Raw genomic sequence first — 12,433 nt, forward strand, 5'->3', positions numbered from 1 at the left:
CTGTGAGGTGTTTTCACATGATTTCACGTGACGTGTTACAAAAAAACAGTTTTCATATGTGGTGTGAAATCATGTGATTTTCCACATGTAAAATCATGTGGTTCAACATGTGATAACATGAAACTACACTGTTAGTCATTGCTGTACATTTTTAGGTACATTTTTGTCATTTTACAGTACATTTCTACAGTAATAGTGTTTTGCTATATATTTACTGTGAATAGCAATGCACTTGGGTACTTTTTGGCCCGTCCTGCAAATTAACTTGGCACTCCTCAATTGCAATTACGTTTAAAGTAAAGATTCACATTTTAAATGTTATGTTGTTTTTGTGCATATCTGAGCGACGTTCTATCGATTCCCTTGGTCATTTAATATTTTCATGTGTATCTGAGCTATTGCTGTTCAAGCAGGTAGTAAATTCAGCCGGTATGACATAGCATTGCGATAAAGCCGCTCTCACTGCACTGTAAGGTAATAGAAATATGACTTCTAGATCGGTAAAACGTCTTTCATACATGTAAGATTTCAATACTGGACGATGAGGGAGGTTGTCTTCTCACGAATGAACCATTGATTATATTTTTGCGATATTCCTAGCTCGAGAAATGTGTAATTTAAGAGAGGGTCTAACACATTTCTCCTATTTGTCTGCCTCTTCAGTCCAGGGTGCACTGCATCGTGACTTTGCGAATGTCAGACTCCACTCTGTGAGGCACATCGATCTGCAGGTTGAACATGGTGAGACTGTAGACTCCTAAATGTATTTGTTTAGGTGATTTTACAGCTAACTAGCTACTTCAAATGCTGATAATGGCTTTGGTATTAGTGTGTGTAGCTATGTTTGTTAGCTAGCTAGGTAGCCAGCCAACCCATAGAGAGAGCGTAACATTGTGGGTTTTGTAGTCGACTTAAGCTGCAACAGATTTTCACAAATATTTTCACATTGTTACCAACCTTATTATAATGACAAAAAATATTCTTCTCAAATACTAGTGTTATGTAACACTGTAAATTATAGTTAAGATGGCGCCGTACTGGATGGGAAATCGAGGGGGGAGGGGTTTGCCTCTTCATCAACAACAACTGGTGTACTGACTCGGCTGGTGGAAGTGTCGACCCATTGTTCACCCATCTTGGAATACCTGATGGTCAAATGTTGACCCTTTTACTTCCCGAGGGAGTTTTCAGCAGTTGTCATGACAGATGTATACATTACATTCCTCAGGACAAGAAAAATATCAAGGTGGCACTTAACAAACTACGAGGCTTAACCAAGCAGGAAAACGTACATCCAGAGGCTGCTTTTCTAGTTGCTGGTGATTTTAATTCCGCGTCATTAAGACACGTGATGCCCAACTTCCATCATCACGTCTCCCTCACCACTAGGGGAAATCAAGTCCTACACCATTGTTATTCTTTTTTTATTAATTTTTTAAAACCCCTTTTTTCTCCCCAATTTTGTGGTATCCAATTGGTAGTTAGTCTTGTCTCATCGCTACCACTCCCGTACGGACTTGGGAGAGGCAAAGGTCAAGAACCGTGTGTCCTCCGAAACACAACCAAACCGCACTGCTTCTTGACACAATTCCCACAAAACCCGGAAGGCAGCCTCACCAATGTGTCAGAAGAAAAACTGTACACCTGGCGACCGTCAGCGTGCACTGCACCTGGCCCGCCACAGGAGTCGCTAGTGCGCGATGGGACAAGGACATCCCTGCCAGCCAAACCCTCCCCTAACCCGGACGACGCTGGGCCAATTGTGCGCCGCTCCATGGGTCTCCCGGTCGCAGCTGAAAGGTCTTGAGTCAATAAGTATTCAACCTATGGTAAGCCTAAACAAGTTCAGGAGTACACCTTAAGTTGCATGGACTCACTCTGTGTGCAATAATAGGGTTTAACATGATTTTTGAATGACTACCTCATCTCTGTACCCTACACATAGAATTATCTGTAAGGTCCCTCAGTCGAGCAGTGAATTTCAAACACAGATTCAACTACAAAGACCAGCGCCGTTTTCCAATGCCTTACAAAGAAGGGCACTTACTGGTAGATGGCAAAAAAACGAAAAAAAACAGACATTGAATATCCTTCCTAACTCAGTTGCCGGAGAGGAAGGAAACCGCTCTGGGATTTTCCATGAGGCCAATGGTGACTTTAAAACAGTTACAGAGTTTAATGGCTGTGATAGGAGAAAACTGAGGATGGATCAACAGCATTGTAGTTACTCCACAATACTAACCTAATTGACAGAGTACAAAAAAAAGTGTGGCAATGCAATTAACTTTTTGTCCTGAGTACAAAATGTTATGTTTGGGGCAAATCCAATACAACACATTACTGAGTACCACTCTCCATATTTTCAAGCATCGTGGTGGCTGCATCATGTTATGGGTATGCTTGTAATCGTTAAGGACTGGGGAGTTTTTAAGGATAAAAAATAAACGGAATGAAGCTACCCACAGTCAAAATCGTAGAGGAAAACCTGGTTCAGTCTGCTTTCCACCAGACACTGGGACATGAATTCACCTTTCAGCAGGACCATAACCTAAAACACAAGGCCAAATCTATTCTGGAGTTTCTTACCAAGAAGACAGTGAATGTTCCTGAGTGGCCGAGATACAGTTTTGACTTAAATCTACATGAAAATCTATGGCAAGACTTGAAAAAGGTTCTCTAGCAATGATAAACAACCAATTTTACAGAGCTTGAACAATTTTCAAAAGAATATTGGGCAAATATTTTACAATCCTGGTGTGCAAAGCTCTAAGAGACTTACCCAGCTGTTATCATTGCCAAAGGTGATTCTAACATGTATTGACTCAAGGGTGTGAATACTTATGTAAATTAGATATTTTCAAACTAAGAATATGTTTTCACTTTGTCATTAGCCAGCAGCATACCACCCTGCATACCACTGCTGGCTTGCTTCTGAAGCTAAGCAGTGTTGGTCCTGGTCAGTCTCTGGATGGGAGACCAGGTTCTGCTGGAAGTGGTGTTGGAGGGCCAGTAGGAGGCATGCTTTCCTCTGGTCCAAAAAATATCCCAGGGCAGTGATTGGGGACATTGCCCTGTGTAGGGTGCTGTTTTTTGGATGGGACGTTAAATGGGTGTCTTTACACTCTGTGGTCACTAAAGAGCCCATGGCACTTATTGTAAGAGTAGGGATGTTAACCCCAGTGTGCTGGCTAAATTCCCCATCCATCCTTTGTAATATCATGGCCCCCTAATCATCCCCAGCTTACAATTGGCTCATTCATCCCCCTACTCTCACCTGTAACTATTCCCCAGGTTGTTGCTGTAAATGAGAATGTGCTCTGTCAACTTACCTGGTTAAATAAATTATGAGGTAGATGGGTGAGAATTTTTATTTATTTAATCCATTTTGAATTCAGGCAGTAACACAACAAAATGTGGAATAAGTCAAGGGGTATGAATACTTTCTGAAGGCACTGTATCTACCTCTATCTATCCAGTATCCCTTCACATTGTAAATATGGTACTGGAACTAACCCTGTATATATTATGCTTGCTTACTTTATAGTGTTTTTCTTATTTTTATATATTGTGTGTTTTTGATTTACCTTGTTATTTTTAGTATTACATTGTTATTGATTACTGCATTGTTGGGATTAGAGCTTGCAATAAAGGCATTTCACTGTACTTGTACATGTGACATTACAACTTGAATGAGTGGTTTTGGGTGGATTTTTCCTTTAAACTTCCAGAATACTTGTTCACATGTGCTTATGGCAAAAACGGTGTTTTTTTTTATCCTGAAATTTTATCGGCTACTGAGTCACGGTGAAAATAGTGGAAACAACTTTTAATGTATTTCTGCAGCTGAACTGTATTTTTACATTAAATATACTGTACAACAACAAACTGTATTCAGAAGGTAAAAATACATTCTAATTCCAATCATTTTCAATACCGGAGCATTTGGAATTTGGTTCACTTTCTGAATTGATTGGAACTTAAATGGAATTGACCTCAACATTGGTCAGCATACTTGGGATGCAACCACACCTAGGATTTGAACTCACAACCCCTTGGATGCCAGGAACCTGAATTTCCAAACAGAGGTTGGCCACAGATTTATTGGCAAGAATACATTTCTGCACTTTTCTAAAATTTGCTTGGAATCAAGTCAATAATCTTGCAATTATCTGACAATACCAACAAAAAAGTAGTTCAGAGACTCTTGACATTCGTAACCATGTGGGAGGTGGGAATTTACCAGTGAAGTCGTAAATACCAGTTCGATACATTCATGTGCATCAACCATAAACTAAAAGTACAGCTATCATGCTTGTAAACAAATTATGGAGTTTAAAAACCATATTAATAGTTTGCTTTTTACAAATAATGTTTTGTTACATTTAACTGCCGAAAATGCTGTTATCAAGGTAATTTATCAGCTGATGTCAGCATGTGGGGGAAGTCGGTGCTCAGGGATGGTAGATGCATTTCCCACTAATATTTACCAGTTGGAGGGCCGTTCAAGAGTATTTTTCCCAGTTGTATGTGGTAAATTCCCACTTCCCACAAATGCAGGATTAGGTACAATCATTACTGCACTTTGAAATGTAAGTAGGGGCAATGTGCTGTCGGGGGCACATTAGCAAATTTGGGGGCATGTTCTGAAATATATTGTATTTGTGCCAACCTTCAGTAGAAGTTTTGTACCAATTTAAGTGGTTTTATCATTATGTTGAAGGTCGAGCATCTCTTTTGACACTGTCAGTTCTGCACTATTTGTAAGACCTTGTGACAATCAAGAACTGCACTGTTAATAAGTTACCATCTTTCTTCCAAAAGCTTAATGGCAGCTAGTTCACAGGAAGTCAATGTTTCATTTTCAGTAACTTACTATCAACTAGTTGGTACCTGGTAGGTAAGTGAGTGTTACAATAACATGGGGACTAGCTACAGTATTGTATAGTACTTAAGTAAAAATACTTTAAAGTACTACTTAAGTTTATTTTTTCAGTATCTGTACTTTACTATTTATATTGTTGTCAACTTTTATATAATACCTGTTAGGTTGTGCGCTACTGGTATAGAAGTCAGGTGATCAGGCGCACACTTTATTTGGCAGAAGCAACAACAGACGGACGAAACTGCGTCAAAAACCTCCAGCCAATGGCAAAAGTGAAAAGCGTGACAACAGTCACCATAATGCAAATGTTTAACAATTAAACATACTTCGGGTTAAACACGGTACCCGGGGAAAAAAACAGCCTGGCTCGTCACACAAAATATGTAACAAAACAATTCCACACAAAGACATGGGGGGAACAGAGGGAATATATATGTAGTATGATTAGGGAATGTAAACCAGGTGTGCGGGGAAACAAGACAAAACAAATGGAACAATGAAAAGTGGAGCGGCGATGGCTAGAAGACCGGTGACGTCGACCGCCGAACGTCGCCTGAACAAGGAGAGGAGCCGACTTCGGCGGAAATCGTGACAATACCTGAAGAAAAAATTTTACTTTTTACGCCATACATTTTCCCTGACACCCAAAAGTACATTTTTAAATGCTTAGCAGGACAGGAAAATGGTCCAATTCATGTACTTATCAAGAGAACATCCCTGGTCATCCCTACTGCCTCTGATCTGGCGGACTCACTAAACACAAATGCTTTGTTTGTTTGTTTGTTTGTTTGTCTGAGTGTTGTAAAAGTGCCCCTGGCTATCCATAAATAAAAAAGAAAATGGTGGCTTCTGGTTCTTTATATAAGGAATTTGAAATAATTTATAATTTTACTTCCGATACTTAAGTATATTTTAGCAATTACATTTACTTTTGATTTTTACTCAAGTAGTATTTACTGGGTGACTTTTTAACTTTTACTTCAGTAATATTCTATTAAGTTATCTTCACTTTTACTCAAGTATGACAATTAGGTACTTCTTTCACAACTGACTAGCTACGAATGTGTCACAAGTGTAGCCGTGTTGAATAGACCAAAACGCAGCCGGGATGTGAATACTCATCTTTTTATGAAAATGAATAAAGCAAACACGAAAAACAATAAACAAGCACGACTAAAGACAGGTTAACAGGCTATACTTACAACAATAGCAGTGCTAACGAAAACAACCCACAAACCCAGACAGTGACAAACACACTCCTAATATATGACTCCCTATCAGGAACAACGATAACCAGCTGTCCCTGATCGGGAGCCACACAGACCAACATAGAAACAGACATCCCAGAACACACATACACAGACTTCTTCTGCCACGTCCTGACCAAAATACTACACAACTACTCCCTCTGCTGGTCAGGACGTGACAGAATAAAATATCATATGGCTGTTTGGTATCACATGCACTTATGTCAGCCTATAACACGGCTGCAGATGTGACAGTATACAAGCTAAATATTTATGAACAGAATATAACAGAACACATTAACTGGGATGACGTTACCTCTCATGGGAGACCAGAAGAACTAGCTGAAAGCAATGCCTCGAATAAGCCTCTCCTGCAATATTCTGATAGGCTGCTACAGTGTGCTGCCAATCAGCAAGTGATGTACATGTCAACACAAATATCAGTGAAGGCACAGTAGGTTACTGGGAACATATTGGCAGTACGAAATTGTGACTTTTATAATAACTTCCTGACAAGTATTTTCCAGTTTATTAATTACAAATTCACAGCAACAAGTTGCCATTATGTTACTGGGAAATGCACAATAACCACTTTACAGTGCAGCTCATTACTACCGCAATCTCTTGCTAATTTTGCAGAACAGTGTCAAATGTATTGCTCAACTTGTACTGGCATAACTATCAAACACTTAAACTGCTCCAACACTTCCACTGACGGTTGTCACAAATACACATATATTTAACCACGCCCCCAAATATGTTTTTTTCCCCTCATCAATCTACACACAATACCCCATAATTAGAAAGCAAAAACAGGTTTTTATAAATTTTAGCAAATGTATTAAATATAAAAAACTGAGGCCTCCCACGTGGTGCAGTGGTCTAAGTGCTTGAGGAGTCACTACAGACCAGGGTTTGATCCCAGGCTGTGTCACAGCCGGCCGTGACCGGGAGACCCATGAGGCGGCGCACAATTGGCCCAGCATCATCGGGGTTAGGGGAGGGTTTGGAAGGCCGGGATTTCCTTGTCCCATCGCGCTCTAGGGACTCCTTGTGGCGGGCCAGGCGCGTGCAAACTGACTTCGGTTCCCAGCTGGACGGTGTTCCTCCGACACATTGGTGCGGCTGGCTTCTGGGTTAAGCGAGCAGTGTGTCAAGAAATAGTGCGGCTTGGCAGGGTTGTATTTCGGAGGACACATGGCTCTCAACCTTCGCCGCTCCTGAGTCCGTAGGGGAGTTACAGTGATGGGACAAGACTGTAAGTTCCAATTTGGGAGAAAAAGGGGTAAAAGTACCAAAAAAATATCACATTTACATAAGTATTCAGACCCTTTATTCAGTACTTTGTTAAAGCACCTTTGGCAGCGATTACAGCCTTGAGTCTTCTTGGTTATGACGCTTGGAGTTTCTCACATTTTTCTCTTCAGATCCTCTCAAGCTCTGCACAGCTTGAGAGGATGTTGCTGCACAGCTCTGGCTGGACCATTCAAGGACATTCAGACACTTGTCCCGAAGCCACTCCTGCGTTGTCTTGGCTATGTGCTTAGGGTCATTGTCCTGTTGGAAGGTGAACCTTCGCTCTGGAGCAGGTTTTCATCAAGGATTTCTCTATACTTTGCTTCGTTGTCTCTTATTGGAAGCCATACTTAGGCAGCCTTTTTTTCCTTTGGGTTTGTGGGTGGCTGTTTTCTGTATAGCCGTGTGCCTTACGGAACTGTTTAGTCGTTTGTTTATTTTGTTTGAGTGTTCTCTCTAAATAAAGTAAGAAGATGAGCACTATACCCGCTGCGCCTTGGTCTGTCCCTTACGACGCCTATGTCACATACATATTACCTCAACAACCTTGTACCACTGCACATAGACTCGGTACTCCTTGTATATAGCCTCGTTATTGTTATTTGATATTTCCTTTATTTTCTTATTTCCTAATCTTTTCATACATCTTAACTCTGCATTGTTGGGAAAGGGCTCATAAGTAAGCCCTGCATTCGCCGCATAAATAAATGTTTTATTTGATTTGACAATTCATTTTGCAGGAGCAACCTCTGCCTCATAAACCTTGTATCCATGAGGAGGAAGAATGAGATATTTATCTTATGTAGCCTAGGTTTTTGTATCATACTGTTATTCTGAAACTATATTGTCATTATTACTGACAGTACCCCTTTAAGACTTTTATTGTGAAGCACTTAATTATTCACAGAATCACATGCTCATGTTGAGGGAAAGAAGCGTTTTGGATGTTGATAGAATTGCTACTTTATTTGGCTGTGTTCTTGTTATCAGAGAACTAATACAAGATAAAGTACTTTACCAATTGTAACCGTGAGTTATAAGACCCACTAGTCCTCCGGAGGAGATTGAATATAATATCGACAATCCAGAAATTAAGGTTACACTTATATTTGAATAGGGCCCACATGCCAATGTAATTAACTCGGCCTCTGTGTAGCTGTATAGAGAAAGATCAACAATCAATATTCCCTAATTAGCTGGAGTGTACAGACTTTGCCTACTGCGGATCCATACAGATCATTAGAGCTTCAATCTGTTTCATAACCAGGAAAATGGAACGCCATTATCTTTTACACACTTCTGTGCCCTATTTTTTTATGTGAAACAGAGTACAGTCCTGTATACTCTTCTTCACTATTTTACATTGTTTGTATTTCAGGATATATTTTGTTGATGTGACTGTTCTGTGGACCATGGACATGCTGTATAGATGTGTAATTGAACACGTTGTGTATTGCAATTGGGTACTTGAATGCCAGCTCATTAGCAGAAAAAGTGAGTGTTCTGCGACTTTGTGAAAGAGAACAATGTGTGTGTGTGTGTGTGTGTGTGTGTGTGTGTGTGTGTGTGTGTGTGTGTGTGTGTGTGTGTGTGTGTGTGTGTGTGTGTGTGTGTGTGTGTGTGTGTGTGTGTGTGTATGTATGTATGTATGTATGTATGTATGTATGTATGTATGTATGTATGTATGTATGTATGTATGTATGTATGTATGTATGTGTGTGTGTGTACATTACAGCAAGAAATAACTTGAATGCCAGCTCATTTGAGAGCCTCAGCACATTCCTCTTTATTAAGATGATCTGTGGCTTGACCTTGTCTGCCCTAAAAAAAGTATGTTTGCACATTGTATACGTGTGTGTGTGTATGTGTGTATGTGTGTGTGTGTGTGTGTGTGTGTGTGTGTGTGTGTGTGTGTGTCACACCTCATCTCTCCCAGTACAGGGTTGGGAGGTTCAGTTGAGAGCACTCTTAGTACCATCCTACTCTTTTCTCTTGGGATAATATTCAGGTAACCCAGTTGTGTGTGTGTGTGTGTGTGTGTGTGTGTGTGTGTGTGTGTGTGTGTGTGTGTGTGTGTGCGTGAGAGAGTGGACCTGAACCCATTTTGATTTAAAGCTCTCCATTTGAGTGACTGAAGGAGCATTTTGTTCTGTTGTGGTATGCAGAAAGCTCCTCGTTGCAGTAGCCACAGCTCCCAGGCCTTGAACCTAACCTGGAGAAAGGAGGCACTCGCAATCACACAAAGCTCCATAATAACAGTTAATCTTCATAAAAACCTGAATGGTTACCATGGCCTACAATTAGTTTGTTTCTTGAAAGAAATAACATTAATTCCAAGTTCACATTAACAATTTTGTAACTAAATAAAATATGTCAACATAAGTTGGAAAGGAAATATGATAGGATAGGTTACCATAACAAACATTTGCAAAAATGTTGGGATGTGCATAGTTAACATTCAGCTTGTTCATATTGAACTGCTAAAAGCTTTTTTGTTTTTGTATTTTAATTTTGTGATATCTAATTATGATCTTGTCTCATCACTGCAACTCCCCAACGGGCTCGGGAGAGGTGAAGGTCAAGTCATGCGTCCTCTGAAACATGACCTGCCCATGACCTTAACCTGGAAGCCAGCGGCACCAATGTGTCAGAGGAAACCGCTCAACTGACGTCAGCCTGCAGGTATCTGGCCCGCCACAAGGAGTTGCTAGAGTGCGATGAACCCTCCCCTAAACCAGACAACGCTGGGCCAATTGTGCGCCTCCCTATGGGACTCCTGGTCATGGTTAGTTGTGACACAGCCTGGGATCGAACCAGGGTCTGTATATATTTTATAATATTTTTTATTTCACCTTTATTTAACCAGGTAGGCTAGTTGAGAACAAGTTCTCATTTACAACTGCGACCTGGCCAAGATAAAGCAAAGTAGTGCGACAGAAACAACAACACAGAGTTATACATGGAATAAACAAACATACAGTCAATAATACAATAGAGAAAGTCTACATACAGTGTGTGCAAATGAGGTAGGATAAGGGAGGTAAGGCAATAAATAGGCCATAGTTGCAAAATAATTACAATATAGCAATTAAACACTGGTGTGATAGATGTACAGAAGATGAGTGTGCAAGTAGAGATACTGGGGTGCAAAGGAGCATAATAAATAACAGTATGGAGATGAGGTAGTTGGATGGGCTATTTGCAGATGGGCTATGCACAGGTGCAGTGATATGCGAGCTCCTCTGACAGCTGGTGCTTAAAGTTAGTGAAGGAGGTATGAGTCTCCAGCTTCAGTGATTTTTGCAGTTCGTTCCAGTCATTGGCAGCAGAGAACTGGAAGGAAAGGCTGCCAAAGGAAAAATTGGCTTTGTGGGTGACCAGTGAAAAATACCTGCTGGAGCGCGTGCTACGGGTGGGTGCTGCTTTGGTGACCAGTGAGTTGAGATAAGGCAGGGCTTTACCTAGCAAAGACTTATAGATGACCTGGAGCCAGTGGGTTTGGCAACGAATATGAAATGAGGGCCAGCCAATGAGAGTGTACAGGTCACAGTGGTTGGTAGTATATGTGGCTTTGATGACAAAATGGATGCACTGTGATAGACTGCATCCAATTTGCTTAGTAGAGTGTTGGAGGCTATTTTGTAAATGACATCGCCGAAGTCAAGGATCGGTAGGATAGTCAATTTTACAAGGGTATGTTTGGCAGCATGAGTGAAGGATGCTTTGTTGTGAAATAGGAAGCCAATTCTAGATTCATTTTGGATTGGAGATGCTTAATGTGAGTCTGGAAGGAGAGTTTACAGTCTAACCAGACACCTAGGTATTTGTAGTTGTCCACATATTCTAAGTCAGCACCATCCTCTGGCCTGCTCGCCTCCCTACCTCTGAGGAAGCACAGTTCCCGCTCAGCCCAGTCAAAACTGTTCGCTGCTCTGGCACCCCAATGGTGGAACAAGCTCCCTCACGACGCCAGGACAGCGGAGTCAATCACCACCTTCCGGAGACACCTGAAACCCCACCTCTTTAAGGAATACCTGGGATAGGATAAAGTAATCCTTCTAACCCCCCCCCCTAAAAGATTTAGATGCACTATTGTAAAGTGGTTGTTCCACAGGATATCATAAGGTGAATGCACCAATTTGTAAGTCGCTCTGGATAAGAGCGTCTGCTAAATGACGTAAATGTAAATGTAATCCAGAGTAGTGATGCTGGACGGGCGGGAAGTTGCGGGCAGCGATCGGTTGAAGAGAATGCATTTAGTTTTTCGTGCATTTAAGAGCAGTTGGAGGCCACGGAAGGAGAGTTGTATGGCATTGAAGCTCGTCTGGAGGTTAGTTAACACAGTGTCCAAAGAAGGGCCAGAAGTATACAGAATGGTGTCGTCTGCATAGAGGTGGATCAGAGAATCACCAGCAGCAAGAGCGACATCATTGATGTATACAGAGAAGAGAGTCGGCCCGGGAATTGAACCCTATGGCTCCCCCATAGAGACTGCCAGAGTTCCGGACAACAGGCCCTCCAATTTGACAAACTGAAATTTATCTGAGAAGTTGTTGGTGAATCAGGTGAGGCAGTCATTTGAAAATCCAAGGCTGTTGAGTCTGCCGATAAGAATGTGATGATTGACAGAGTCGAAAGCCTTGGCCAGGTTGATGAATACAGCTGCACAGTATTATCTCTTATCGATGGCGGTTATGATATCGTTTAGGACCTTGAGCGTGGCTGAGGTGCAACCATGACCAGCTCGGAAACCAGATTGCATAGCGGAGAAGGTACGGTGGGATTCAAAATGGTCGGTGATCTGTTTGTTAACTTGGCTTTCGAAGACCTTAGAAAGGCAGGGTAAGATATAGGTTTTTAGCAGTTTGGGTCTAGAGTGTCTCCCACTTTGAAGTGGGGGATGACTGCGGCAGCTTTCCAATCTTTGGGGATCTCAGATGATACAAAAGAAAGGTTGAACAAGCTAGTAATAGGGGTTGCAACAATTTGGGCAGATCATTTTAGAAAG

The sequence above is a fragment of the Salmo trutta genome, chromosome 4 (genome assembly GCF_901001165.1).
Source record: "Salmo trutta chromosome 4, fSalTru1.1, whole genome shotgun sequence".
Taxonomy (NCBI): Eukaryota; Metazoa; Chordata; class Actinopteri; order Salmoniformes; family Salmonidae; genus Salmo; species Salmo trutta.